Here is a 27,448-nt window from a genome sequence, read left to right as displayed (position 1 = left end):
GGGGGTAAAGGGCCGGTCCTATTTATGACTCCTCGGATGGGAATAAAGTATTTATTTCCCATCATTGTACCATCTTGGGCCCAGCGTACCATTAAATACCGTCAAATCACTACTTAGACGCCTGACGCACGCGAACTCAGCCAATCGCCTCACGCACACGTCTCGGTCGCAGAACCATTCCCTGCATGACGTGTGGCCCTCGCCATACTTGAGCACTTGAGTTCAAACAGAAGAAATTTCCTTCTTTTTTCGTACTAACACTCAGACGGGAAAAAAGGAACCCTTCCAGGAACACAAGAGGTGACCCCTCGTCTAATCTAGGGATCAGAATACCCGGAGGACTGTACAAGCTCCCGGACCTCTCAAGTTCCGTGACCTTGGGGGGTAAATGTTATCCAGATTTCCGGATAGCGTTTAGATGGGTAGCCTTTGGGAAGCAGAATTATCAAAGTCTTCCCCGGAGGGTGACCAGGGCTCGCGGATGGACAGAAAGGCTTCGCTTCTCCCGTTTAGTGTCAAGCACACTCCTTCAAGCAACCGCGACCCGGAAGCTCGTCAGTTCTCCCGGACTCCCGAAGGGATATCCCTCGGGGAAGGTCCTTCCAGGAGAAGCTCTACAGACTACCTTCGCGGATACGATTTCGTGCTTCGCACGGAATAAGACCAAGTGGTCGAGTCATGGAGGAGGCATAGTTGGAATGATACTCACCTGACACAGGATCCCGCCTGACACGCCTGACAGGTCAAGGCCGCACACATCCCAGCACGCCTAAAGCTGCCTTTTCGCCTACTGTTCCGCTGACCGCCTGGAAAAGACGGTTGCCTTTTGGCAACTCCCATACTTTCATGTAATTATACCCACATAGAGCCTTGTAGCCATGCTACTAGAGTAATTGTATCCCCTATTTATGGCTGGTGTAATTAAAACTCAGGGAGATAGAGTAAAACCCTAATAAAAAACCCTAGCTATAAAGACCCCCTCATTCTACGATAGAGGGGACGGCCAAAAAATTACATAGCAAGAACTCTGCTGAAATCTCTCTAGCTGGATCTTCTCCAAGAGAACCCGAGAGAAACACTGTGAGGTTGTGAGGTTCTTGTACACCAGCGGTTTAACTGTAATTCTCTACAAGTATAATAACATCGACTCGTGGACTAGGGCTCGTTAACGCCTGAACCACGTAAAAACCTGTTTGTTTATTTACATTTCTGCACTTCTACAGTTCTTATCTTTTTACTATTCTGTTCGTATTCGTTTTCGAAAAACTCGGTAAACAAAGAGGTTTTTGGGTTTTGAAATTGAAGATTGAATTGAAGCTAGGAACTTGGGAGTTAGCTCAGAAATTTCCTAGAGAATTGGTTCTTAAGTGGAGGTAAGCTCGAATTTATGATCTAAAGTCTGAATCTTGGTGTTTTCTTGAATGGTTTTGATGTTTTTAAGCTTTTGATTTTCAGAGATTGAAGTGGGATTTTGATGAGTTTCTAGGCTAAGTTTTTGTGGATTATGTTGCTAGAAACGTGTTAGAAGTTTTGTGGTAATTGAGTTGTGGAATTGGGATGGTTTTGAGTGAGGTTTGAGTGTTAAAAATGGTCATTTTTCTGGGTTCGAGGGGATGGGCTGTGGCTCTGGCCGCGGCTCTGTTCTAGAGTGCCACGGCCCTACGGAGCAGGAAGAGCCAGGAAGGCTTTGAGGTGAGGGAGCGCCGCGGCGCCACAGGGGCAGGGCCGCGGCATGTGTCTGTGTTCAGGGAGGCCTAGCCACTGTTTCATGGGGCGGGTTGCGACATGGGTCTCAAGGGCCGCGGCCCTTAAGGGAACTTTTAACCTTTTGGAGTTTTTAAGTGCGGGAACATAACCTAGGGTGCTCGGAATTGATTCTACTACCGTGTTTGGTGGAATTTGATGTCCCGGAAGCTAGAACCTTATCTGGAAACCTTTTTTACAATTATTAATTGTATCCCTTGTCTTGGTTGTGACTAGGTATAAGCTAGGGGCTCGGGAAATGGATCGTGCTCAAGAGGCATCTCACGCAACCAGTACATTTGGAAACTAAAGGTAAGAAAACTGCACCTGGTTGTGAATTTATAATGGGACTAAGGATTCCCTGTTTTGTATGTTTTATAAATGATGGTATTATGCCATGTAAATAATAAACAAACGGCCCAAGAGTGTCGGAGTTTACATTAGCGCACAGGGCGTGGCTCAGCCACTGGTAGCTGAGGACAGCTTATTATGCACTGAGCTCGGTTTAAGCGGACCGGAGTCAGTGGGATATACAGAGGATGCGACCTAAGGGTGTCGACCCTGATTAATATGTGACTTGACTAATATTGTTGATTGTTGGATTTGTCATGCTAAATAGCTGAGTGTTGGTTTGTTGATTCTCTGGTTATGTCTGTGGGAAAACAACCTAATCAGAGGTAATTTAAGCTTTGAATTTTTTAGTTTTCGGTTTCCTTGAGCTTCTTGAGTTTGATTTGAATTAGTGATTTGGTAGAGGTTTTTGAGTGAGATAAACTTGGTTTTTGATGGTCTTTATGTGCTGATAATGTTTGGGGATTTAATTATGAGTTTGTGATTCAATTGGGTTGGATTTTGGGTGAATTTGGCTGAGGAAAATGGGGGAAAATCTGGGTTCGCAGGGTCACGCTGCGACCCTCACAAGCCCAAAAGGCAGGGCGGTTTCACTGAAGCAGGGCCGCACCACAGCCCGTGTCCAGGAAATGGGAAGGGCCTCTCTGATTTAGGGCGGACCGTGACTCAAAGGTGTGGGGCCGCGACACTTAAGGGATTTTAGGGCCTTGGGAAGATTTTGAGTGCGGAAAATCAAACCTAAGGGCTCGGGATCGATCCTACTACCCGATTAAGTAGAATTCGATGTCCCAGAGGCTAAGACTCGGTCCAGAAGCCTTTATTTGATCGTTGTTGATGAGATTCCTTTATTATGGTTGTGACTAGGTTATCGCTAGAGGCTCAGAACTGGGATTTTGCTCGAGGATCGTTCATTGGTAACATGTACTTGGACTAAAGGTAAGAAAACTGCACCCAATATGTGATACATGTGATTATGACTTCGCTTGAGTTGTTGAACAGGAACATGAATGGGGCATGAACGCCTGAGTATGTGCATGATTATGATTATGCTTGCGATTTTTTATTAAGCATCTTGAATGCTTTGTATCTGGATATTTGATATACGGTGAATGCCTGTTAGCATTATATAATTGAGAAAAGCATTGACTTATTAGTCAAGGTCGACAATCGCGCCGAGCGCTGGTCAAAAAGTATTGACTTATTAGTCAAGGGTGGCAATAGCACATTGAGCGTTGGTCATTTTGGTTAGGTTAACCAGGAGCGCTTCATACGCTTTTCTGACCTATTGGTCGTGGAAAACTCAGCGCCAGGTACGCTGGGCCACCTCCAAGGCTGGTTATACAAAGGATAGGGCAATGGGCCCTGGGGTGACTTATTAGTCCCATATCCTAGGGCTGGACCCCAACATTGACTAATTAGTCAAGGACGACCTTAGCACGCGGAGTGCTGGTTGTAAAGAATTGACTTATTAGTCAAGGACGACCTTAGCATGCTGAGTGTAGGTTGTAAAGCATTGACTTATTAGTTAAGGATGACCATAGCGTGCTGAGCGCTAGTCCATATGGTTATGCCTAATCAAGAGCGTGATATACGCTTGAACGACCTATTGGTCGTGGAAAACTCAGCGCCAGGTACGTTGGGCCAGCTCCAGGGCTGGTTATATAGAGGATAGGGCAATGGGACCCAGGGTGACTTATTAGTCCCATATCCAAGGGCTTATAACCTCAATATGATTTATTAATCATGTATTAGGGCGTTGAGCCCCAGTATGATTCCATAATCATGTATTTTGGGCGTTGGACCCCGATATGATTCATTGATCGTTTATCTTGGGCTATTGACCCTTATTATTAGGAGTATGTCCTAAAAGCATGTAAAAGACATTTATTAGTTCGATGAATAAATAAATACAATGGTTTATTATTGTTATATTTAGATTATTAAATTATTGTTTGAATAACTTTGTAAATATCAGAAAAATTACATATTCATTATTGAGGATGTGATCTTGTATTAGTACGAGAGAATTAAGATCACATGAATGAATAAAAATAGTCAACAACAACAAATTAAAGTTATAGAATTCTTTTATTGGGGTTGTAAGTACGGTTTGCTGAGTGTCATGATGATACAAATAATCCAGATTCGAATTATTGATGTGGTAGGACATCTCGGTAAAGGTGCTTTATATAATATGATTATATATGACATGGATCGATATGAATAAAAGTATTTATCCAAAAACTATTTAATAATCATTTATAGATCAACCTAAATCCTGAGTGTTCATGAACTCTTGTTCATGTTTATTAAATCTTTTGATTCATTCGTTAAGGTCTCTTCATAGAATGAGGCTAATGACTTTTGTTTTGGAGATTTAATATCATGGATGGATGGGAACATGTATCAACAATACAGAATCTAATCTTTCCTAACGGATCGTATATTAGTTCCCTTAAGGGTTAATTCTGGAACTGAATGATTTTGAGCTCAAATCTATAATTAGATTATAGATTAATTATTCACTAGTGAATTAACGGTACTTAAGGAATAAGAAGTAAATAAGAAAGGTAAAATAGTAATTGTTCCATTCTAATTTATGAACTAATTAATTAGAGGTTTGAACTATTATAAGATGGTTATATCAATGGACATCTTAGAATAAGATTTTTGTAAAAGTATATCTATAACATAAAGAGTGCAATTCTAAATTTATAGTGGAGAAATATCATAATTAATAAATTAACTATTATAATTAAAGAGTTTAATTATTTAGTTACAATTGATTGGAGCTCAATGTTATAGGTCCATGGTCCTCGAAATGGCTCAAACAAACACTGACAAGGGTAAATACAAAAATGGGCAAAATGACTTATTTGATAAGTAAAATATTTTTCTATGCACTAAACATAATTATTGTATAATTATGTGTAATTAATTAATTGAAAATTAATTAATTATTTGATTTAACAAAAATATAATTAATTTTGAATTAACTTATTTTTGGGATTTTTGGTATTTAAATAATAAGAAAAAAATAGGAAAAATCACATGTCTTCCTTGGCATGTGCTACACGCATAAGAAGCTCTTGGTAGTTTCTTGGTTCCACAATTTTAGTTATTTAAATATTAAATAAATAATGAGATATTGTAATATAATTAAAATATTATTATTTAATCAAAATCTGATAACTGATTAGTTATTTTCAAATTGTTTAAAATAACTAATATTTTATTTTTAATATATTTGATATATTAAATATAGGATATCAGTTTTTCATAACGATACTTTTGAGGGATATAAAATATATCGTGAAATCTCTCTGAGAGAAAGAGAACAGTGATACAAGCATAGGTCAATGTTCTTCACAAACTTAGGTCCAAACTTTATCAGATCTCATGTGTTGAGAACATCTGATAAATAGATTTTGCCTATTATTTTGTATAGCGAGCCCACACTCGTTCTTTGTGTGCTGAGAACATTTTGGAAGATCTTGGTGTGAGATCTCAAGGATTTTGGCCATACAAAAAGATAGCAGCGAGGAAGGACTTGAGGTAATTTTCTGTTCATATCTTTGATTCAATATATATATATATGTATGTGAAGAAGTAGATCTAGAAATCTTGTGGGGTTAAATTAACAATTTTGATTGTTGTTCTGCTGCATATAACCTCTGATTTGATCTATAAAAACCAACAAATGATACCAGAGCCATCTTCACACACACATATATATATATTGAATCTGTGTGGGTTTAGTTTTATGCATTTATTTATTTTTGATGAATGAATGGATGACTTAATATGATTGAATGCATGGGAATGTTGAATCGTTAATTGTATGGTGTTTTGGGTTAGGATTTGTTTATGATTAGATCATTGTGTAATCCATTAAGGGCATAGGATTTATGTAATTTTATTTGATTTTTGACACCATAAAATTGTAATTACGATCACACAAAGTCAAAATGGAGCCCGGGATTCAGAATTCAGCCACCGTTCCTCCGAGCCCCTGCCAGGGAAGTCGTACGGATCGTACAAATGGGTCAATACGGATCCGTAAAAATGGGCCCCGGCAGCACCAAATGGTGCCACGTGTCCCCGTCTTGCTGGTCCATAATTTTTTTTTTATTTTTCTGAAAATATTCTGTTATTTTTTAAAATTCAAAAGGTTAAATATCCTATTTATTAGAAATTTGATATTTACATAATGAGATAATTTTGTTATCCTAACAAACTTTTTTGAAAATATTATTTAAATTTTTTTAAAATAATAGATTTTAATTAAATTTATTTCTGTTTTAATTAAAAGTTTTTTTAATTAAAAAGGAAAATAAAAATAATGATTATTTAAAAGTTTTGTTTTAATTAATCAAGATAATTAGACAATTATATTCTTATTATTATTCTGGACCAACAACGACACATATCCTACCAAAAGTAAAGTAAAAAAGCCTGATGGAGATCAAGGTAGATTTATTTTATTTTATTTTAATTTTATAAAGATGTTGTAAAATTAGAAATACCCAAAAGCACCCAATTCAACATTTATTGTTTATTTATTTAAATAATTATTTTCATGTGATTGATAATATGTTCATACATTTGTGTCATACATAAAAATTCACACAGTCACAATCATGCATCTCATTTGTAATGCCCCGAATTCTCTTATGTGGTTTAATGGAGGGATTAGTAGGCCGGGTGGGCCATACTTGTTTAATTATGCCATTAAATGATATTATGCATGTATATGTGAATTATATTATGATATGATGTTATATGCGTGCATGTGGGTCCACATTTGAATAATTATGCTATTTTGATAATTTGGCCCATTGGGGGTGAATATGTGTATTTGGGGTGCATAATGTGATTTGTGAATGAGATTCCATTATTATGGAGATATATTCGAGCTATTCGGCATGAGACGGTCATATATAATGGATTAGCGGTTTTGTCATAATGGGGTCAATTTTGGGGTAATAGAAATGTTTATTTGATGATAAATTGGGAATATTTGAGATCAGGGTGAAATTTCGGAGGATTTGACTATAATGTCCCCAGGGGTATTTTTGGGACCCCGAGCATTAGGTTTTATTTGAGGTTACTTAAGCTTGAAGTAGCTGTCAGATAGAACGTACGATTAGAAAACCTCTCGTTCTCCCTTTCGATAGTTCGTTTTACCGTTTGAGCATTTTCGAAGATATCTCGAGTTCTAGGAGTCGGAATCAAGCAAGGATTGAGGCATAGTGATCCTAGGAAAGATTAGAAGCTTCTTAACCGAAGAATTTGACAGAAAACATCTCAATCGAAGGTAATCGAAGTTTAAGTTTTGAGTTTTTCGAGTTTCTAAGCTTTGAATTGATTTTGTAAATTGTTGAGTTTTTGGTTGGTTTGAACCTTGGGTTTTGAGGGTTTTGGAGCTTTGGGAAGCTTGGGAACTTTGTTTTGATGATTGGGGAATGTTTAGGTATGATTTTGGAGGCTTTGGAGTGTTAAAAATACGTTTGGAATGGCCCAGAGTTGGGGGCCGCGACCCTGTTCTTGGGGTGCCGCGGCCCTGCCTTGAAGAAGCAGGTGGGGTTCTTTGTGCCTGCTGGACGCCGTGACCCTTGCTTCAGGAAGTTCTGGGGGCCGTGGCCCATGGTGCCAGGGCCGCAGCCCTTGCCCTGTTTTCACCTCGATTGCTCGTTTTGACCCCGAGAACTTAGCTATAGGCCTCGGGAGTGTTCTTACTACTTGGATTAGTTGGGATTGATCTTCCGGAGGTTAGATATTGGTATGGAAACCTATGTTGATCATTTTTATTAATGATGTCCCGTGTTTGGTTATGATTAGGTGACCGTTAAAGGACAAAAGATTGATCGTTCTCACGGGTCATTCATTTAATCTTTCTAGCTCGAATCTGAGGTAAGAAAACTACACCCTGTGTATATATGACATGCGTGATTGTTATCGAGGCATGTTGGTTGATAAATGTGGACATGGATTGCATATTATATGCTAGTGAATGTTGTATACTTGTATATGTACTGACTAGTCAGGGATGCTGACCTAAGAGTCAGAAATGGCATAGCGTCATGAACGTCGAGCCAAATGAAGATTAGATCTAATCGATATCAGCGTTGAATGACTCATATGGGGTATTAATGCTGGACCGACTCTAAGGTCGATGAACTTATAATTCAATAACTGCGCAGACTAAAGGTAAGAAAACTGCACCTGGTTGAATATATGTGACGGGACTAAGGGCTCACTATTGTAAATGCTTGAAAAGATGGTATTATGCCATGCAAGCCATTTAGTGAACCAACGGCCTAAGGGTGCCAAGGGTTTCACTAGCGCACAGGGCGCGGCTCGGCCACTGGTAGCCGAGGACAGCTTATTATGCACTGAGCTCGGTTTAAGCGGGCCGGAATCAGTGGGTTAAACAGAGGGTGCGGCCTAAGTCGTCGACCCTGAATATTATGCGATATGAGTGTAATATGTGATAGATTGCACCTTGAATCTGAATGTATGTGCTAAATATCTGTTGTGAGTTATCTGATGGGGATTACATGCTTAATAAGTTGACTGTCTGTTATTATTGACTGAGTTGTATAAGATGTTTTCTTGCTGGGCCTTGGCTCACGGGTGCTACGTGGTGCAGGTAAAGGCAAGGGAAAATTAGACCAGCCTTGACTGGAGAGCTCAGCGGGCGGAATGTACATAGCCAGGTGCTCGGCCACCACGGTTGATGTCTAGGCAAGGACGTGAAACCTGAAGTCTGTTTGTTTTGCTTTAGTAAGGCTGGTGAATACTCATGTATTTTTGGGAGTCTGTAAACTTATTCTAACTTTGTTTCCTTATGGGATCCCATTTTTACTACAGTTTAAATATATGAAATGAGTCTTTTGAGACCAAAATCTTTTTAACCCTAGCTCTTACATGTTTAGTGACACGTTTTTAAAATGCTGACTTGATTAGCGAGTCTTGCACTTTTATAAGTACACAGTGTAACGGTCTTGGCTATCCAGGGCGTTACAACTTGGTATCAGAGCGTCCTAGGTTTAAGGGTTCCTGAAGACAGCCTGGATATGTACATTCGCTGCTGGAGACAAGCTCGAGTCAGGGTTTGGTAATGTGTATATGTGTGCTTATGTGCTTATGTGCCTGAGATGAGCTATGCATGTTGTTATTCATTGAATTGCTAGGAAGCATGAGATACTGATAAGGCCTGGCCCTTGACTGGTGTGTGAAAATATTGAGGCATGTTTATTAACATTGTCGTGCATGTAATGAGTATATGGATGATTAATTGTATATAGTGCATGGATGCTTCTATGTTGGTTATTTATGGTTGATTATGCTTTATTGATGAGTTTTGGAGAAGCTTTTACCCTGTCATCGTGGTCTGATCACCGAGTCGTTATTTGTAGATTGACTTAGATAGCCATGCGTCCAAGAAAATCTTCACGACTAGCCGGCACTAGGTCCGGGACCAGGGGTGATGACTAGGGTCAGACTCCTCCGCCAGTGCCTGAGAACTGGCAGCAATTAATGGCTGAGATGCAGGCTCGATTACAGAGTCAAGACGAGCAGATCCGAATTTTGCAACAACAGGCTCCATCAGGGAGTGCTGCCCCTGCTTTACCACCTGCAGTGGTACCAGCTGTGCAGCCTGGGGAGGTTGTTAACAAGTGGGAACCGTTATATGAGCGGTTCAGGAAGCAGCAACCCCCAATCTTTGAGGGTGGACTGGATCCGTTGAAAGCCGAGCAGTGGCTAACTATGATTACAATAATTCTGGATTTTATGAGAATTGAGGGACAGGATAGAGTGGTCTGTGCCACTTATATGTTGAGGGAGGATGCCCGCATTTGGTGGGAAGTGGCATTGCAGACCAGAGATGTTGCCACTTTGACTTGGGAAGGTTTTAAGGATTTTTTTGGCCAGAAGTATTACAATGTTGCTGTCAGGGCAGCAAAGGTCAATGAGTTTGGTACAGGGCAATATGACTGTGACTGAGTATGCCCTGAAATTTGATAGACTTACGAATTTTGCACCAAATGTTGTGCCTATTGATGCTGCTAGGCAAGATCATTTTATCAGGGGGCTTAATGCTATGATAGCCCGGGATGTCAGGATCACAACGGTACCTGGAGGAATAACTTATGCCCAGGCCGTTAAGAGGGCTCTTACCGCAGAGGAAGCGGAGAACAAGATATGGAAGGAGAGCGCAGTGAGGCATGAGGGCCATAGGGCGGTGCCCCCTTACTCAGGGGCAAGTAGGGGCGGAGGCCCCAGTGACTTCAAGAGGAAGACTCCTGACACTTCGGCCGCACCTGGTCCTGATAGGAGGGGTCAGGGTGGTCAGGGAGGCCGTCAGGGTGGCGGTGAGGCATGGCGGACCTATCCAGAGTGCCCGAGGTGTAGAAGACGCCATCTGGGCGAGTGTCGGGCCAAGGCATGTTTCGTATGTGGGGCAGTGGGACATCTCAGGAAAGACTGCCCAACGGTGAAGAAGGGTGAAGCGGGAAAGGTGGATAGCTTGACTCCAGCTCGGGTATTCACCTTGACTCAGGCGGAGGCTGAGGCTAGTCCCTCAGTAGTGACAAGTCAGCTTTCTAGTGCTGGCTTTCCTTTTACAGTATTGATTGATTCTGGTGCTACACATTCTTTTGTTTCTAGTAGAGTGATTGATAGACTGTGTAGACCTAGTGAGTATCGGACCGCAGGGTTTGGGACTCTGTTGCCTACAGGGGAACTGGTAGTCTCTAGGAGATGGATTAGGGCACTGCCAGTGATGGTTGATAGTAGGGAACTCTCGGTGGATTTGATTGAATTAGATTTGGAGGACTTTGATATGATCTTAGGGATGGACTGGTTGGCCAGATATGGAGCTACGATTGACTGCAGGAAGAAGATGGTGACTTTTGAGCCTGAGGGCGAGGACCCTTTTGTCTTTGTGGGTGCGGTGTCTGGACCCGCATACCTATGATTTCAGCATTAAGAGCCAGGGACTTGCTGCAGGGGGGATGCATAGGTTTTCTGGCTAGTGTAGTGGATACTGCTAGAGTTATGCCGGCAGGGCCGGGAGAGACCAGATTGGTGTGTGATTTTTTGGATGTCTTCCCTGAGGATCTACCAGGGTTGCCGCCGCGTAGGGAGATACAATTTAAGATTGAGTTGGCACCGGGGACAGAACCAGTATCAAGGACACCGTACAGGATGGCACCAGCAGAACTAAAAGAGTTGAAGATACAGCTGCAAGAACTTTTGGATTTAGGGTTTATCAGGCCTAGCTACTCTCCATGGGGTGCGCTGGTACTGTTCGTTAAGAAGATGGACGGGACCTTGAGGATGTGCATCGATTACAGAGAATTGAACAAACTAACTATTAAGAATAAGTACCTTCTACCAAGGATTGATGACTTGTTCGATCAGTTGCAAGGTAAGACGGTGTTCTCAAAGACTGATCTTCGATCTGGTTATCACCAGCTGAGGATCAAGGATGAGGATATACCAAAGACAGCTTTCCGAACGTGTTATGGGCATTATGAGTTCTTGGTCATGTCCTTTCGTCTGACCAATGCCCCAGCAGCTTTTATGGATCTGATGAACAGGGTGTTCAAGGACTTTTTGGACCAGTTCGTCATTGTCTTCATCAACGACATCTTGGTATACTCCAGTTCAGAGGCAGAGCATGAGCAGCATCTCCGACAGGTTTTACAGAGGTTAAGGGAGCATCAGTTGTACGCCAAGTTTAAGAAGTGTGAGTTCTGGCTACCAGAGGTGACTTTTCTTAGACATATAGTTGGGGCAGAAAGGATTAAGGTGGATCTGTCCAAGGTAGAAGCAGTTAGAGATTGGCCGAGGCCGAGGAATGACTCAGAGGTGCGGAGTTTCCTTGGGTTGGCTGGTTACTACAGGTGGTTTGTAGAAGGGTTCTCGAAGATTTCTTCACCGGTGACAGAGTTGACAAGAAAGAATCAGAAGTTCATCTGGACAAAGAAGTGTGAGAACAGCTTTCAGGAGTTGAAGCGACGGCTTATCTCTGCGCCTGTGTTGAGTCTTCCTTCGGAGGAAGGGAAGTTTGTGGTCTACTGTGATGCATCGAGGTTGGGTTTAGGCTGTGTGCTGATGCAGAATGAGAAAGTTATAGCCTATGCATCTCGACAGCTGAAAGAGTATGAGCAGAGGTACCCGACTCATGATTTGGAGTTAGCGGCAGTGGTGTTCGCATTGAAGGTATGGCGTCATTATCTGTATGGAGAGAAGTGCAAGATCTACACCGACCATAAGAGTCTGAAGTATTTCTTTACCCAAAAAGATCTGAATATGAGGCAGAGACGTTGATTGGAGTTGGTTAAGGATTATGATTGTGATATCCTTTACCACCCTGGGAAAGCCAACGTGGTGGCAAATGCGTTGAGCCGGAGGGGCCCAAGACATTTGTATAGTTCTACTCAGATCTCGAGAGAATTAGCTGATGAGATGGTCAGGGCAAGGATAGAACTGGTGGTGGGCCAGTTAGCCAATATCACTTTGCATACAACCCTGTTAGAGCAGATCAAGGAGGGTCAGTTAGTAGATGTGCAGTTGCAGGACAGTAGGCAGCATGCCTTAGCAGGGACAGCTAAGGATTACTCAGTTTCAGAGACAGGTTTACTCCGATATCAGGGATGGATATGTGTTCCGGCAGATAAGGGGATTAGGCATGAGATATTGGATGAGTCTCACACTACGCCATACTCACTTCATCCGGGTACCACGAAGATGTATCAGGATTTAAGGACATTATACTGGTGGCCCAGGATGAAGAAGGATGTAGTTGAGTATGTATCTAGATGTTTGACATGTCAGCAGGTTAAGGCTGAGCATCAGCGACCAGCGGGATTGCTTCAGCCTTTGGGTATCCCAGAGTGGAAGTGGGAGGATATTACGATGGATTTTGTGGGAGGATTACCCAGTACAGTTGGACTTCATGACTCGGTGTGGGTGATAGTGGACCGATACACCAAGTCAGCTTATTTTCTACCAGTGAGGTCAACTTATACCGTAGAACAGTATGCAGAGCTGTATGTGAGGGAGATAGTTCGTCTCCATGGGGTTCTAAAGACTATTGTATCTGATCGAGACCCTATCTTTACCTCTAAGTTCTGGGGAGCTCTGCAGAGAGCCTTGGGGACTCAGTTGAGGTTTAGCACACCTTTTCATCCTCAGACTGATGGACAATCTGAGAGGACAATTCAGGTATTGGAGGACATGCTTAAGGAATGTGTGATTGACTTCGAGGGTTTGTGGAGTAAGTACCTTCCATTGATTGAGTTTTCATATAATAACAGTTATCAATCCACGATTGGAGTGGCCCCTTATGAAATGTTATATGGAAGGAAGTGTAGATCGCCTATTCACTGGGATGAGATGGGTGAGAGAAGGTATTTGGGGCCAGATATGGTTTAGAAGACTAATGAGGCTATTGAAAATATTCGAGCTAGGATGCTTGCCTCGCAGAGTAGACAGAAAAGATACGCTGATCCTAAGCGTAGGAACATGGAGTTCCAGGTTGGGGACCACATGTTTCTGCGAGTTTCACCGTTGAGGGGTGTGAGGAGGTTTGGAGTGAAGGGTAAGCTGAGCCCTCGGTTTGTTGGACCCTTTGAGATTCTAGAGAGGGTTGGGTAGGTGGCTTATAGGCTAGCCTTGCCACCGTCTCTATCAGGAGTTCATAACGTATTCCATGTCTCTATGTTGCGGAAGTATGTTTCTGATACAACACATGTGTTGAGGTATGAGGACTTGGAGCTGCAGACAGACTTGTTCTATGAGGAGAGACCAGTTCAGATTTTAGACCGGAAGGACAAAGTTCTGCGGAATAAGACGATTCCGTTAGTGAAAGTATTATGGAGGAATAGCAAGGTCGAGGAAGCGACCTGGGAGTTAGAGACGGCGATGCGGGATCAGTATCCCGAGTTATTCAGGTAAATTTCGAGGACGAATTTCTCATTAGGAGGGGATAGTTGTAACGACCCAAAATCTCTAATAAGGCTTAAGGGCCTTGATTAGTGTGCCAGGAGGGCATTAATGGAATAATTGTGATTTAAATGAGTAATTATATGTTTAGTAATGTTTATATGATAATTGATGATATTATGTGGTAATGTGGTATGAAATAAATATGTGATATATGTGAGAACCACATTGTTATGTGGACAGGTTCGCAGAGCACGACTCGAGATGATTCTAGGGTCAGATAGCGGGGAAAGTCACAACGGGACTTAAGATATGACTTTGGATAAGTCAGGGGTATTTATAGATAGCTGGTAGTGATTTGGACTATCGGGTCATGAAAATAAATATATGGAGATATATTTGAGGTTAGGATGTCTAGGCGGGAATATTGGGGGATTTTACCATTTTGGCCTCGGGGACGGTTCCGGCACACCGAGCCTTGGGATTAACTTAGTGAGTGAGATAGACATAAGGAAGCCTTTAGAAAACACAGACCGACTAAAAACTTTTATCTCAGCTCTCTCACTCTCAAGGAAAACAAAGGGAAGGGAAAAACACAGAAAACTTAAGGGGAACAAGCTAGAATTTCTGAGATTTTTGGTGAGGATTTGGAGGTTTAGCTCAGGAGTAAATCAAGAACTAAAACAGGGATTAAGGTAAGCATCTAGTCTTCTTTTCTGTGGTTGAATTCTGAGTTCTAGCTGGGTTTTGGTCAAGTTTTGAAGCAAACATAGTTTTTATGTCTTAAGGCAGAATTAAGGAGGAAACTTGGAGATTTAGCTTGGCTTTGGCTTGGTGAGGTGATTCAACAGAAGAGGTAAGTTACAACTCATGGTTTAGAGGTTTTAAATTGGGTTTGAATGGCTGGTTTGAGTGTTTATAGCTCTTGAGTTTCAGAAATTGAAAAGAGAAGATTAGTGTGTGTTGGGTTGAGTTTTCTATGGAATTAAGTTGTTTAAGTCATGTTAAAGGTGTTGGATTTGTTGGGTGTTGAAGTAGGGAGCTTAAGGTTGGTTGTGGCTAAGGTTTTGAACTTTGAAATGGTGTAAATTCTGGGTTCGAAGGGGAGGGCCGCGGCTCTATTCCAGCATGCAAAGGAGCCAAGGAGGCTCGGCCAAAGGCAAGCGCCGCGGCGCCCAAAGCAAGGGTCGCGGCGCATGTCCTCCTTCAGGGGTGGTGTTGGTTCTGTTTTGGGGAAGGGCCGCGGCTAGACCTCGGGGGCCGCAGCCCTTGGTTGCACACATGAATCTTTGAGGATTTTAGGCACGGGAAGTGGTCTAGTGTGCTCGGGATTGGTTTCACCACCGTGCTTGGTGGAATTTGGATTCCCGTGAGTTAGTTTTATAACTAGAAACCTATATTCAAGTATTAATGGAACCTTATACTTTGGTTGTGACTAGGTGATAAAGGCTTAGGCTCAGGAACAGATCTTGCTTGAGAGACGTTGCTCATAATTCAATAACTGCGCAGACTAAAGGTAAGAAAACTGCACCTGGTTGAATATATGTGACGGGACTAAGGGCTCACTATTGTAAAAGCTTGAAAACATGGTATTATGCCATGCAAGCCATTTAGTGAACCAACGGCCTAAGGGTGCCAAGGGTTTCACTAGTGCATAGGGCGCGGCTCGGCCACTGGTAGCCGAGGACAACTTATTATGCACTGAGCTCGGTTTAAGAGGGCCGGAATCAGTGGGTTAACAGAGGGTGCGGCCTAAGTCGTCGACCCTGAATATTATGTGATATGAGTGTAATATGTGATAGATTGCACCTTGAATCTGAATGTATGTGTTGAATATCTATTGTGAGTTATCTGATGGGGATTACATGCTTAATAAGTTGATTGTCTGTTATTATTGACTGAGTTGTATAAGATGGTTTCTTGTTGGGCCTTGGCTCACGGGTGCTACGTGGTGCAGGTAAAGGCAAGGGCAAATTAGACCAGCCTTGACTGGAGAGCTCAGTGAGCGGAATGTACATAGCCAGGTGCTTGGCCGCCACGGTTGAGGTCTAGGCAAGGACGTGAAACCTAAAGTCTGTCTGTTTTGCCTTAGTATGACTGGTGAATACTCTTGTATTTTTGGGAGTCTGTAAACTTATTCTAACTTTGTTTCCTTATGGGATCCCATGTTTACTACAGTTTAAATATATGAAATGAGTCTTTTGAGACCAAAATCTCTTTAACCCTAGCTCTTACATGTTTAGTGACACGTTTTTAAAATGCTGACTTGATTAGCGAGTCTTGCACTTTTATAAGTACACAGTGTAACGGTCTTGGCGTTACAGGAACAGTCCGTTTAAATTTTAAGAACAATTTTCTAGTTTTGAATAATGTTCTATTTATTCCTTAAATTACTAGAAACATTATTTCTTTATCTTTGTTACATGAACAAAAATTTGGCATTTCTTTTAATAATAATATGATTTTTATTTCAAGGAATGAGAACAATATTTTTCATGCAAAACAAAGGGACGGACTGTACATGCTTAATCCAATTGAAAAATCGTTCAATAATTCTGAATTATTTAAAGTAGCTATTCCACAAAGTAACAAAAGACAAAAGGTTTCTAAAGAAAACGACACGTATCTTTGGCACTTAAGATTATGTCATATTAGTCTAGATAGGATAAACCGGTTAACTAAAGATGGACCTTTGAGGGAACTAACAGTTGGAACCCTACCAATTTGTGAATCCTGTTTAGAAGTAAATTGACTAAACAACCTTTCACTTCGAAGGTAAATAGAGCCAAAGAACCACTAGAGCTTATACATAGTGATGTATGTGGTCCAATTAAAATTCAAGCTCGAGGTAGTTATGAATATTTTGTCACATTTACTGACGACTATTCTAGATACGGTCATGTTTACCTAATGCTTAAGAAGTTAGAAACTTTTGATAGGTTTAAAGACTTCAAAGCCGTAGCTAAGAAGCAATTAGGTAAATCTTTAAAGACACTCCGATCTGACCGTGGTGGTGAATATTTGGATTCTGAATTCAAAGATTTCTTGCTGGAGCATGGTATTCTATCCCAACTCACAGCACCTGGAACACCACAACAAAACGGAGTTTCAGAGAGAAGAAACCGAACCTTGTTGGACATGGTCAGGTCTATGTTAAGCTACTCTTCACTTCCCTTATCGTTTTGGGGATATGCTGTAACGTCCTGGTTACCCCAGAACTGTTACGCTGAATGGTGAACCGGAAATTTGACCCGCTACCCGAGTCCTTTGGTTAAAAACGTGCTCTAAGTGTTATTAACAGGCCAAGGTGGAAAATCAATAAAAAAGGAAAGGATATATTTTATTAAGTATATAAAACTGTTCATGAGCTCATCAAAAAATTTACAAGTTATTTACAACTCAAAATGGTCATTATTGTTTCAAATTTACAAACCCGCCGACCTAAGCGACAAAAATAGGGTAAACCCCCTAGTTCCTCTGAGAACTCCTTGGCTGTGGTGGTCAAGCGGTCGCATATGTACACATCACCACCTAAGCTCTCCACTCAGGGCTGGGTGAGCTTTTCTTGTCCTTTACCTGCACCACATAGCACCCATGAGCCAAAGCCCAGCAAGAAAACACAGTATCATATATAAACATTATCAAATGATTATCATTATAATCACACAAAGCTTATAGCTCTTAAAAAGATGAGTGAATATCACATGAGGTTCTAGTGAACCATACTGAGCAATTGACAAGAAAATCACTAATTTAAATAGAAGAGTGACTGCTGGGTAAGCCACTAGCCTTAAACAGATGAGAGACTGATGGGTAAGTCTCTAACTTAACAGATGAGTGACTGATGTGTAAGTCACACAAGCGCTTATAATATTCAACGAACTTGAGGTCGGTCCAGCATTAATGCTCTTTGAGTAATCCAATGCAGATATCGATTAGATCTAATCTTTATTGGCTTGCGTTGAACACGCTAAGGCCGTCCTGACTTATGAGTCAGCACTGTGTGACCAGTGTCCAATACCACTGCCGAACCTGACTAATGAGTCACGGCTTCACAGTTGATATTGACACCTTTGCCAAATCTGACTAATGAGACAGTACCATGCACAAGTGAGCAAGATTTGCTAACATTCAGTAACCAATCCATGTCCACATTTACACAATCAACATGCCTCATGAACAAGCATGCATGTCACATTTGGGGTGCAGTTTTCTTACCTCTGGTTCGAGCGAGAATTAATATAAGAACGACTTGTCTTTTGTCCCCTTAGCGGTTACCTGGTCATAACCAATTATGTGATCCCATCAATAAAATGAATAACAAAGGTTCCCAAACCAAAACCTAGCCTTCGAGACATAGAGTACTACTAAACTGGGTAGTAGGATCGACCCCGAGGCCTAAGGCTAGAATCCCCGAGCCAAAAACTCATTTCTGGCCAAAATGCCACTAAGGGTCGCGGACCTTCTTGGCCATGCCGCGGCCCGCCCCTCAAACAAAGGCGGCCTCCTTCAGCACCCCTCAAGAGCCGCGACCCTCCTTGGCCATGCCGCGGCCCAACCCCCAATTCAGCCAATACCCTGATTTTTTCCTCCCTTGCAATTTTCCTTGGAACCAACCTTTCAAACCAAGCTCAAACACCACTCAAACATCCAATACAACCCCTAAACTTGATCTATAACACTCCCTCATCAAAACCCAAGTTTAACCCCAACCAAAACTTCCATCAATTCCAACTATCCACAACAAAATCATAAGCTGAAACTAACAACCAAAACAGAGCAAACCAGGAAATTAGTGGCTAGAAACTTACCTCAAACTCAGGTTGTGATGCTCTTCAATGGCAGAACACTCTCCCAAACTCCCAAGGCCTACTTCCCAAGCTTAAATCCTCAACAAGTGATCAAAAATCACAAAGAAGATGAAGGAGGAGGAAGGTACGGGTAATGTAACGCCCTGGTTACCCCAGAACAGTTACAATGAACGGTGGACCGGAAATTTGACCCGCTACCCGAGTCCTTTGGTCAAAAACGTGCTCTAGGTGTAATTAATAGGTTAAGGTGGAAAACTAATAAAAAGGAAATGGATATTTTCATTACAAACTGCTCTGCAGAGCTAATCAAATGATTTACAAGTTGTTCTCAGTACAAACGGTCATTACAGTTTTAAATTTACAATCCCGCCGACCTAAGTGGAAAAAATAGGGTAAACCCCCTAGTTCCTCTGAGAATGCCTTGGCCGTGGTGGTCAAGCGGCCGCATATGTACACATCACCACCTAAGCTCTCCACTCATGGCTGGATGAACTTTTCTTTCCCTTTACCTGCACCACATAGCACCCATGAGCCAAGGCCCAGCAAGAAAGGCATAATAAAACATGATATAATATCAACAATGATCATAATAGCCATTCAGGACCAACACCCCAAACAAATAGGTGACAATCGCAAAAGTCACAAAAGTAGGTACAGCCCCCTCTAGCCATGTGACGATAGGGTCACTCGGGCTTCACTAATAAGTGAATCTTTCATAAGTTTGAACAGGATAGGTGTATGGTGAATAGTCACCAACATAACCTTCCTCATGACCATAGAGTCATAACCCTGGAACGGCGTTCCCTAGCCATTTGACAAACAGTCACCGGGGCCATATGCCTTGGCTCTGAATAACTGGTCTAAGACCAGACAAGCGCTTATAAGTTCATCGACCTTAGAGTCGGTCCAGCATTAATACCCCATATGAGTCATTCAACGCTGATATCGATTAGATCTAATCTTCATTTGGCTCGACGTTCATGACGCTATGCCATTTCTGACTCTTAGGTCAGCATCCTTGACTAGTCAGTACATATACAAGTATACAACATTCACTAGCATATAATATGCAATCCATGTCCACATTTATCAACCAACATGCCTCGATAACAATCATGCATGTCATATATACACAGGGTGCAGTTTTCTTACCTCAGATTCGAGCTAGAAAGATTAAAAGAACAACCCGTGAGAACGATCAACCTTTAGTCCTTTAGGGGTCACCTAATCATAACCAAAAATGGGACATCATTAATAATAATGATCAAAATAGGTTTCCACACCAATATCTAACCTCCGAAAGATCAATCCCAACTAATCCAAGTAGTAGGAACACTCCCGAGGCCTATATCTAAGTTCTCGGGGTCAAAACGAGCAAACAGGGTGAAAACAAGGCTAGGGCTGCGGCCCTGGCACCATGGGCCGCGACCCCCAGAAATTCCTGAAGCAAGGGCCGCAGCGCCCTTCATTAAGGGCCACGGCACCCAGCAGGCACAAAGAACCCCACCTGCTTCTTTAAGGCAGGGCTGCGGCACCCCGAGAATTGGGTCGCGGCCCCCAACTCTGGGCCATTCCCAAATGTATTTTTAACACTCCAAAGCCTCCAAAATCATACCTAAACATTCCCCAATCATCAAAACAAAGTTCCCAAGCTTCCCAAAGCTCCAAAACCCTCAAAACCCAAGGTTCAAACCAACCAAATATTCAACAATTTACAAAATCTAATTCAAATATTAAAAACTCAGAAACTCAAAACTTAAACTTCGATTACCTTTGATTGAGTTGTTTTCCGTCAAATCCTTTGGTTAAGAAGCTTCTAATCTTTCCTATGATTGCTATGCTTCGATCCTCGCTTGATTCCGACTCCTAGAACTCGAGATATCTTCGAAAATGCTCAAACGGTAAAACGAACTATCGAAAGGGAGAACGAGAGGTTTTCTAATTGTACGTTCCATCTGACAGCTACTTCAAGCTTAAGTAACCTCAAATAAAACCTAATGCTCGAGGTCCCGAAAATACCCCCAGGGACATTATAGTCAAAACCTCTGAAATTTCACCCTGATCTCAAATATTCCCAATTTATCATCAAATAAACATTTCTATTACCCCAAAATTGACCCCGTTATGACAAAACCGCTAATCCACTATATATGACCGTCTCATGCCGAATAGCTCGAATATATTTCCATAATAATGGAATCTCATTCACAAATCACATTATGCAGCCAAATACACATATTCACCCTCAATGGGCCAAATTATCAAAACAAAATAATTATTCAAATGTGGACCCACATGCACGCATATAACATCATATCATAATATAATTCACATGTACATGCATAATATCATTTAATGGCATAATTAAACAAGTATGGCCCTCCCGGCCTACTAATCCCGCCATTAAACCACATCGGAGAATTTGGGGCATTACAACTATCCCCTCCTTACAGAAATTTCATCCTTGAAATTTACCTAAACAGCTCGAGATACTGATTTTGCATGTCTGACTCCTGCTCCCAGGTCGCTTCCTCGACCTTGCTGTTCCTCCACAATACCTTAACCAAAGGTATCGTCTTATTTCTGAGGACCTTATCTTTTTTGTCAAGTATCTGGACAGGCTGTTCCTCATAGGAGAGATCTGCCTCAAGCTCCAGATCATCATAACTCATAATATGATTAACATCAGGCACATACCTCCGAAGAGCTGAAACATGAAATACATTATGCACGGCCGACAATGCCGGAGGCAAAGCTAACCTGTAAGCCACCTGACCAACCCTCTCCAGGATCTCAAATGGACCTACATACCTGGGTCTCAGCTTGCCTTTCTTCCCAAACCTTCTCACCCCTTTCCATGGCGAAACTCTAAGGAAGAAATAGTCTTCTACCTGGAACTCCACGTTCCTGTGTTTGGGATCTGCATAACTCTTATGTCTACTCTGAGAAGTAAGCATTCTTGCTCTAATCTTTTCTATGGCCTCATTGGTCCTCTGAACTGCTTCAGGACCTAAGTATCTCCTTTCACCTGTTTCATCCCAATGAATGGGAGATCTACATTTCCTACCATACAACATCTCATAAGGTTCAACCCCAATAGTAGACTGATAACTGTTGTTGTAGGAAAACTCTATCAAAGGCAAATACTTACTCCAAGATCCACCAAATTCCAGCACACATGTTCTCAGCATGTCTTCCAAAATCTGGATCATCCTCTCAGATTTGCCATCTGTCTAAGGATGATAAGCAGCACTGAACTTCAACTGCGTCCCCATGGCCTTCTGCAAACTCCCCCAGAACTTGGAGGTAAAGGTAGGGTCCCGATCTGACACGATCGACCTAGGCGCACCATGGAGCCGCACGATCTCTCTCACATAGAGATCTGCATACAGGTCAACTGTATAAGTAGTCATCACTGGCAAAAAATGAGCTGACTTGGTGTAGCGATCCACTATCACCCAAATAGAATCATGCTGACCAACAGTCCTGGGTAAACCCACCACAAAATACATTGTGATGTCTTCCCACTTCCACTCTGGGATATCCAGAGGCTGCAGTAGCCCTACCGGCCTCTGATGCTCAGCCATTGACCTGTTGACATGTCAAGCACTTAGCCACATACTCTACTACATCTCTCTTCATCCCTAGCCACCAATATAACGATCTCACATCCTAATACATCTTCGTGGTGCCTGGATGCAAAGAGTAAGGTGTAGTATGAGATTCATCCAGAATTTCTTGCCTCATTGCAGTGTCTAACGGAACACATATCTGCCCCTTGTATCTCAACAAGCCTAACTCAGACACTGTATAATCTCTGGACACTATATCCAGAACATCCTATCTAATCTTGATCTGCTGTGGATCACTCAGCTGACCCTCCTTAATTCTCTCCAACAGCGTAGACTATATCGTAATGTTAGCCAACTGGCCCACCAGCAACTCTATACCAGCTCTGGTCATATCATCTGCTAACTCTCTGGCTATCAGCCTCATACTATGAATCTGTCCCGAACCCTTCCAGCTTAAAGCATCAGCTACCACGTTGGCTTTTCCTGGATGATACAGGATCTCACAATCATAATCTTTTACTAATTCTAGCCAACGTCTTTGCCTCATATTCAGATCTTTCTGGGTGAAGAAGTACTTCAGGCTCTTGTGGTCTGTATAAATCTCACACTTCTCTCCATAGAGATAGTGCCTCCATATCTTCAGAGAAAAAACCACAGCTGCTAACTCCAAATCATGAGTAGGATACCTCTTTTCATACTCCTTCAACTGACGAGAAGCATAGGCAATTACCTTCTCTGATTGCATCAAAACACAGCCCAAACCCTGATGAGAAGCATCACAGTAAATCACAAACTTCTCCTGATCTGTCGGAAGACTCAAAATCGAAGCTGTAATCAACCTCTGCTTCAGTTCCTGGAAGTTGTTCTCACACTTATCTGACCACACAAACTTCTGATTCTTGCGTGTCAGTTCAGTCAAAGCACTAGCAATCTTTGAGAACCCTTCCACGAACCGCCTATAATAACCTACCAATCCAATGAAACTTCTAACCTTAGAAGCATTCCTTGGCCTTGGCCAGTCTCTGACCGCTTCGATCTTTGCTGGATCTACTTCAATCCCCTCCTTACTAACAATGTGTCCAAGAAAGGATACCCGAGACAACCAGAACTCACATTTCTTGAACTTAGCAAACAGTCTGTGTTCCCTCAGTCTCTGAAGAACCAACCTCAAGTGATACTCATGTTCTGTCTCTGACTGAGAATATACCAGAATGTCATCAATAAAGACAATCACAAACTGGTCTAGATAGTCCTTGAACACTCTGTTCATCAGATCCATAAAAGCAGCAGGGCATTAGTCAATCCAAATGAAATCACTAAAAACTCATAATGCCCATACCTGGTACGGAAAGTAGTCTTGGGTATATATCCCTCCTTGACCCTCAACTAATGATAACCAGAACGAAGGTCGATCTTTGAGAATACCTTCTTGCCTTGCAACTGATCGAACAGATCATCTATCCTTGGCAAAGGACACTTATTCTTAATTGTCAGTTTATTCAGTTCCCTGTAATCAATACACATTCTCAGAGAACCATCCTTCTTCTTTACAAACAAAACTGGCGCACCCCAAGGTGAGAAACTAGGTCTGATAAAACCCAAGTCTAACAGTTCTTGCAACTGCACTTTTAATTCTTTCAACTCAGCTGGGGCCATTCTGTAAGGCGTTCTAGACACTGGCTCCGTCCCTAGTGCCAGTTCTATAACGAACTCAATTTCTCTATGCGGTGGAAACCCTGGCAAATCTTCTGGAAACACATCCAGAAACTCACAAACTAACCTGGTATCCTCTGATCTCACTGGCACGACCTGGGTGGTATCAACCACACTGGTTAAGAACCCAATGCAACCTCCTTGCTACAAATCCCTAGTCCTCAATGCAGAAATCATAGGAATACGAGGTCCATGCACAGCATCAACAAATACAAAAGGATCCACACCTTCAGGCTCAAAGGTGACCATCTTCCTTCTGCAGTCAATGGTTGCCCCATACTTTGCCAACCAATCCATACCCAGTATCATATCAAAGTCAGTCATAACCAACTCTATTAAATCCACTAACAACTCTCTGCCCTCTACTGTCACTGGCAAAGATCTGACCCACCTCCTGGATACCACCAACTCTCCAGTGGGTAACAAGGTACCAAACCCCACAACACAAAAATCACAAGGTCTACACAGTCTATCAATAACACTACTAGCAACAAAAGAATGTGTAGCACCAGAATCAATCAACACATTATAAGGGGTTCCAGCACTAAGAAGCTGACCTGTAACAACTGAGGGGGAAGCCTCAGCTTCTGCTTGAGTCAACGCGAACACTCGAGCTGGGGCCAAGCTGTCCGCCTTTCTGGGTTCTTCTTTTCTTGCCTTAGGGCAATCCTTTTTAAGATGACCCACTGCTCCACAAGAGAACCAGGCCTTTGCCCTACATTCTCCCAAGTGATGCCTCTTGCATCTGGGGCACTCAGGATAAGACTTCCAAGCTTCACCACCACCTGGACGATCCATAGAAATACCACGGGGCCGCCTGTCAAGACCTAGAACTGGGAAGGTATCAGGAACCATCCTTTTCTAATCACTGGGGCCAACACCCCTACCAGAACCCACAAATGGAGGACCTGGCCTCCTGAAATCCTTTCTGGCTGCACTGTCACGCCAGATCTTGATCTCTGCACTCTCAGCTGTGAGTGTCTTCTCCACCACCTGGGCATAAGTAGTAACTCCTACCACAGTGGTCATATGTACATCTCGGGCTAACTTGGGCTATAGCCCCTGCAAGAATCTCTCTCTCCTGGTCCCATCAGTGGGCACCAATTTCTTGTCAAACTTTTCCAAACGATCAAACTTCAAGGCGTACTCAGTGACTGATAAGTTCCATTGAAGTAGCCTAATAAATTCCTCGGCCTTCGCCGCCTTAATGGCATCATTGTAATATTTTTCATTGAATAGAGTCTGAAACTCTTCCCAACTCAGGGCATTCACATTCTTAGTCTGGGTAATCACTTCCCACCAAATCTGGGCATCCTCCTGAAACATATAGGTGGCACAAGCCACCCTCTCATTACCAGATACCCTCATAAAGTCAAGGATAGTGGTAATCATACTCATCCATTGTTCAGCCTTGGCAGGATCTGCACTGCCCTCAAATACTGGAGGTTGTTGTTTCCTGAACCTTTCATAAAGAGGCTCCCATTTATTTCCAACCTCAGGCAGCTGTCCAGCTGCTGGCACCGACACAGGAGGTGCCTCTAATACACTGGCCACTGAAGGCCCTTGCTGCTGCTTCAAAAGACGAAGCTCTTCACCCTGTTTTAATATAGTAGCCTGCAGATCACTGACTATCTGCTGCCAGTTTACAGGAGCTGGCTGTGGAATTTGAGACTGGTCATTTTCCTGACCTTGGCTATTATTGTTATTATTCTAGCCCTGGTCACTCTGGCCAGCTGATGTGTCTGTCTGCCCTGGATTCATAATTCAGTCACTGATACCTTGCTGAAATAACGATCAATACGGCCAGTCAGGTAGTAATAACTAAACCTCTTGCCGCCTTACGGTCCAAGAACAAGCAGACAATTATGACATTCCACAGTCATATAGATATACAAGCAGATACATGTTTATAGCATTTAACACTCAGCATGTATCACATAATAGTTCACAATCAACCATAGTTATAAGCATGTTCCAGCAATTCCCAGTACTAATAAGCACACAGTTGCTGAGGATATAATATTTCAGGGCACGGGTTTAACATAGTGCCTCATGCATACAGGTAAAGCATATATGCTATATTTTAGAAGTCATGCAAATAACTACATAAATAGTTACCAAACCATGAGTCAAGCTTGACTTCAGTGATGTGTGTACATGACCAGCCAGTCTACAGGAACCCTAACCTTGGCATTGCTCTGATACCAAGTAGTAACGCCCTGGTTACCCTAGAACAATTACGGTGAACGGTGGACCGAAAATTTGACCCGCTACCCGAGTCCTTTGGTCAAAAACGTGCTCTAGGTGTAATTAACAGGTTAAGGTGGAAAACTAATAAAAAGGAAATGGATATTTTCATTACAAACTGCTCTGCAGAGCTAATCAAATGATTTACAAGTTGTTCTCAGTACAAACGGTCATTACAGTTTTAAATTTACAATCCCGCCGACCTAAGTGGCAAAAATAGGGTAAACCCCCTAGTTCCTCTGAGAATGCCTTGGCCATGGTGGTCAAGCGGCCGCATATGTACACATCACCACCTAAGCTCTCCACTCATGGCTGGGTGAACTTTTCTTTCCCTTTACCTGCACCACATAGCACCCATGAGCCAAGGCCCAGCAAGAAAGGCATAATAAAACATGATATAATATCAACAATGATCATAATAGCCATTCAGGACCAACACCCCAAACAAATAGGTGACAATCGCAAAAGTCACAAAAGTGGGTACAGCCCCCTCTAGCCATGTGACGATAGGGTCACTCGGGCTTCACTAATAAGTGAATCTTTCATAAGTTTGAACAGGATAGGTGTATGGTGAATAGTCACCAACATAACCTTCCTCATGACCATAGAGTCATAACCCTGGAACGGCGTTTCCTAGCCATGTGACAAGCAGTCACCGGGGCCATATGCCCTGGCTCTGAATAACTGGTCTTAGACCAGACAAGCGCTTATAAGTTCATCGACCTTAGAGTCGGTCCAGCATTAATACCCCATATGAGTCATTCAACGCTGATATCGATTAGATCTAATCTTCATTTGGCTCGACGTTCATGACGCTATGCCATTTCTGACTCTTAGGTCAATATCCTTGACTAGTCAGGACATATACAAGTATACAACATTCACTAGCATATAATATGCAATCCATGTCCACATTTATCAACCAACATGCCTCGATAACAATCACGCATGTCATATATACACAGGGTACAGTTTTCTTACCTCAGATTCGAGCTAGAAAGCTTAAAAGAAAGACCCGTGAGAATGATCATCCTTTAGTCCTTTAGCGGTCAC

The sequence above is a fragment of the Humulus lupulus genome, chromosome 8 (assembly GCF_963169125.1).
Source record: "Humulus lupulus chromosome 8, drHumLupu1.1, whole genome shotgun sequence".
NCBI classification, from domain to species: Eukaryota; Viridiplantae; Streptophyta; class Magnoliopsida; order Rosales; family Cannabaceae; genus Humulus; species Humulus lupulus.
The sequence above is the reverse complement of the archived record's forward strand: the minus strand, read 5'-3'. Positions refer to the sequence as shown.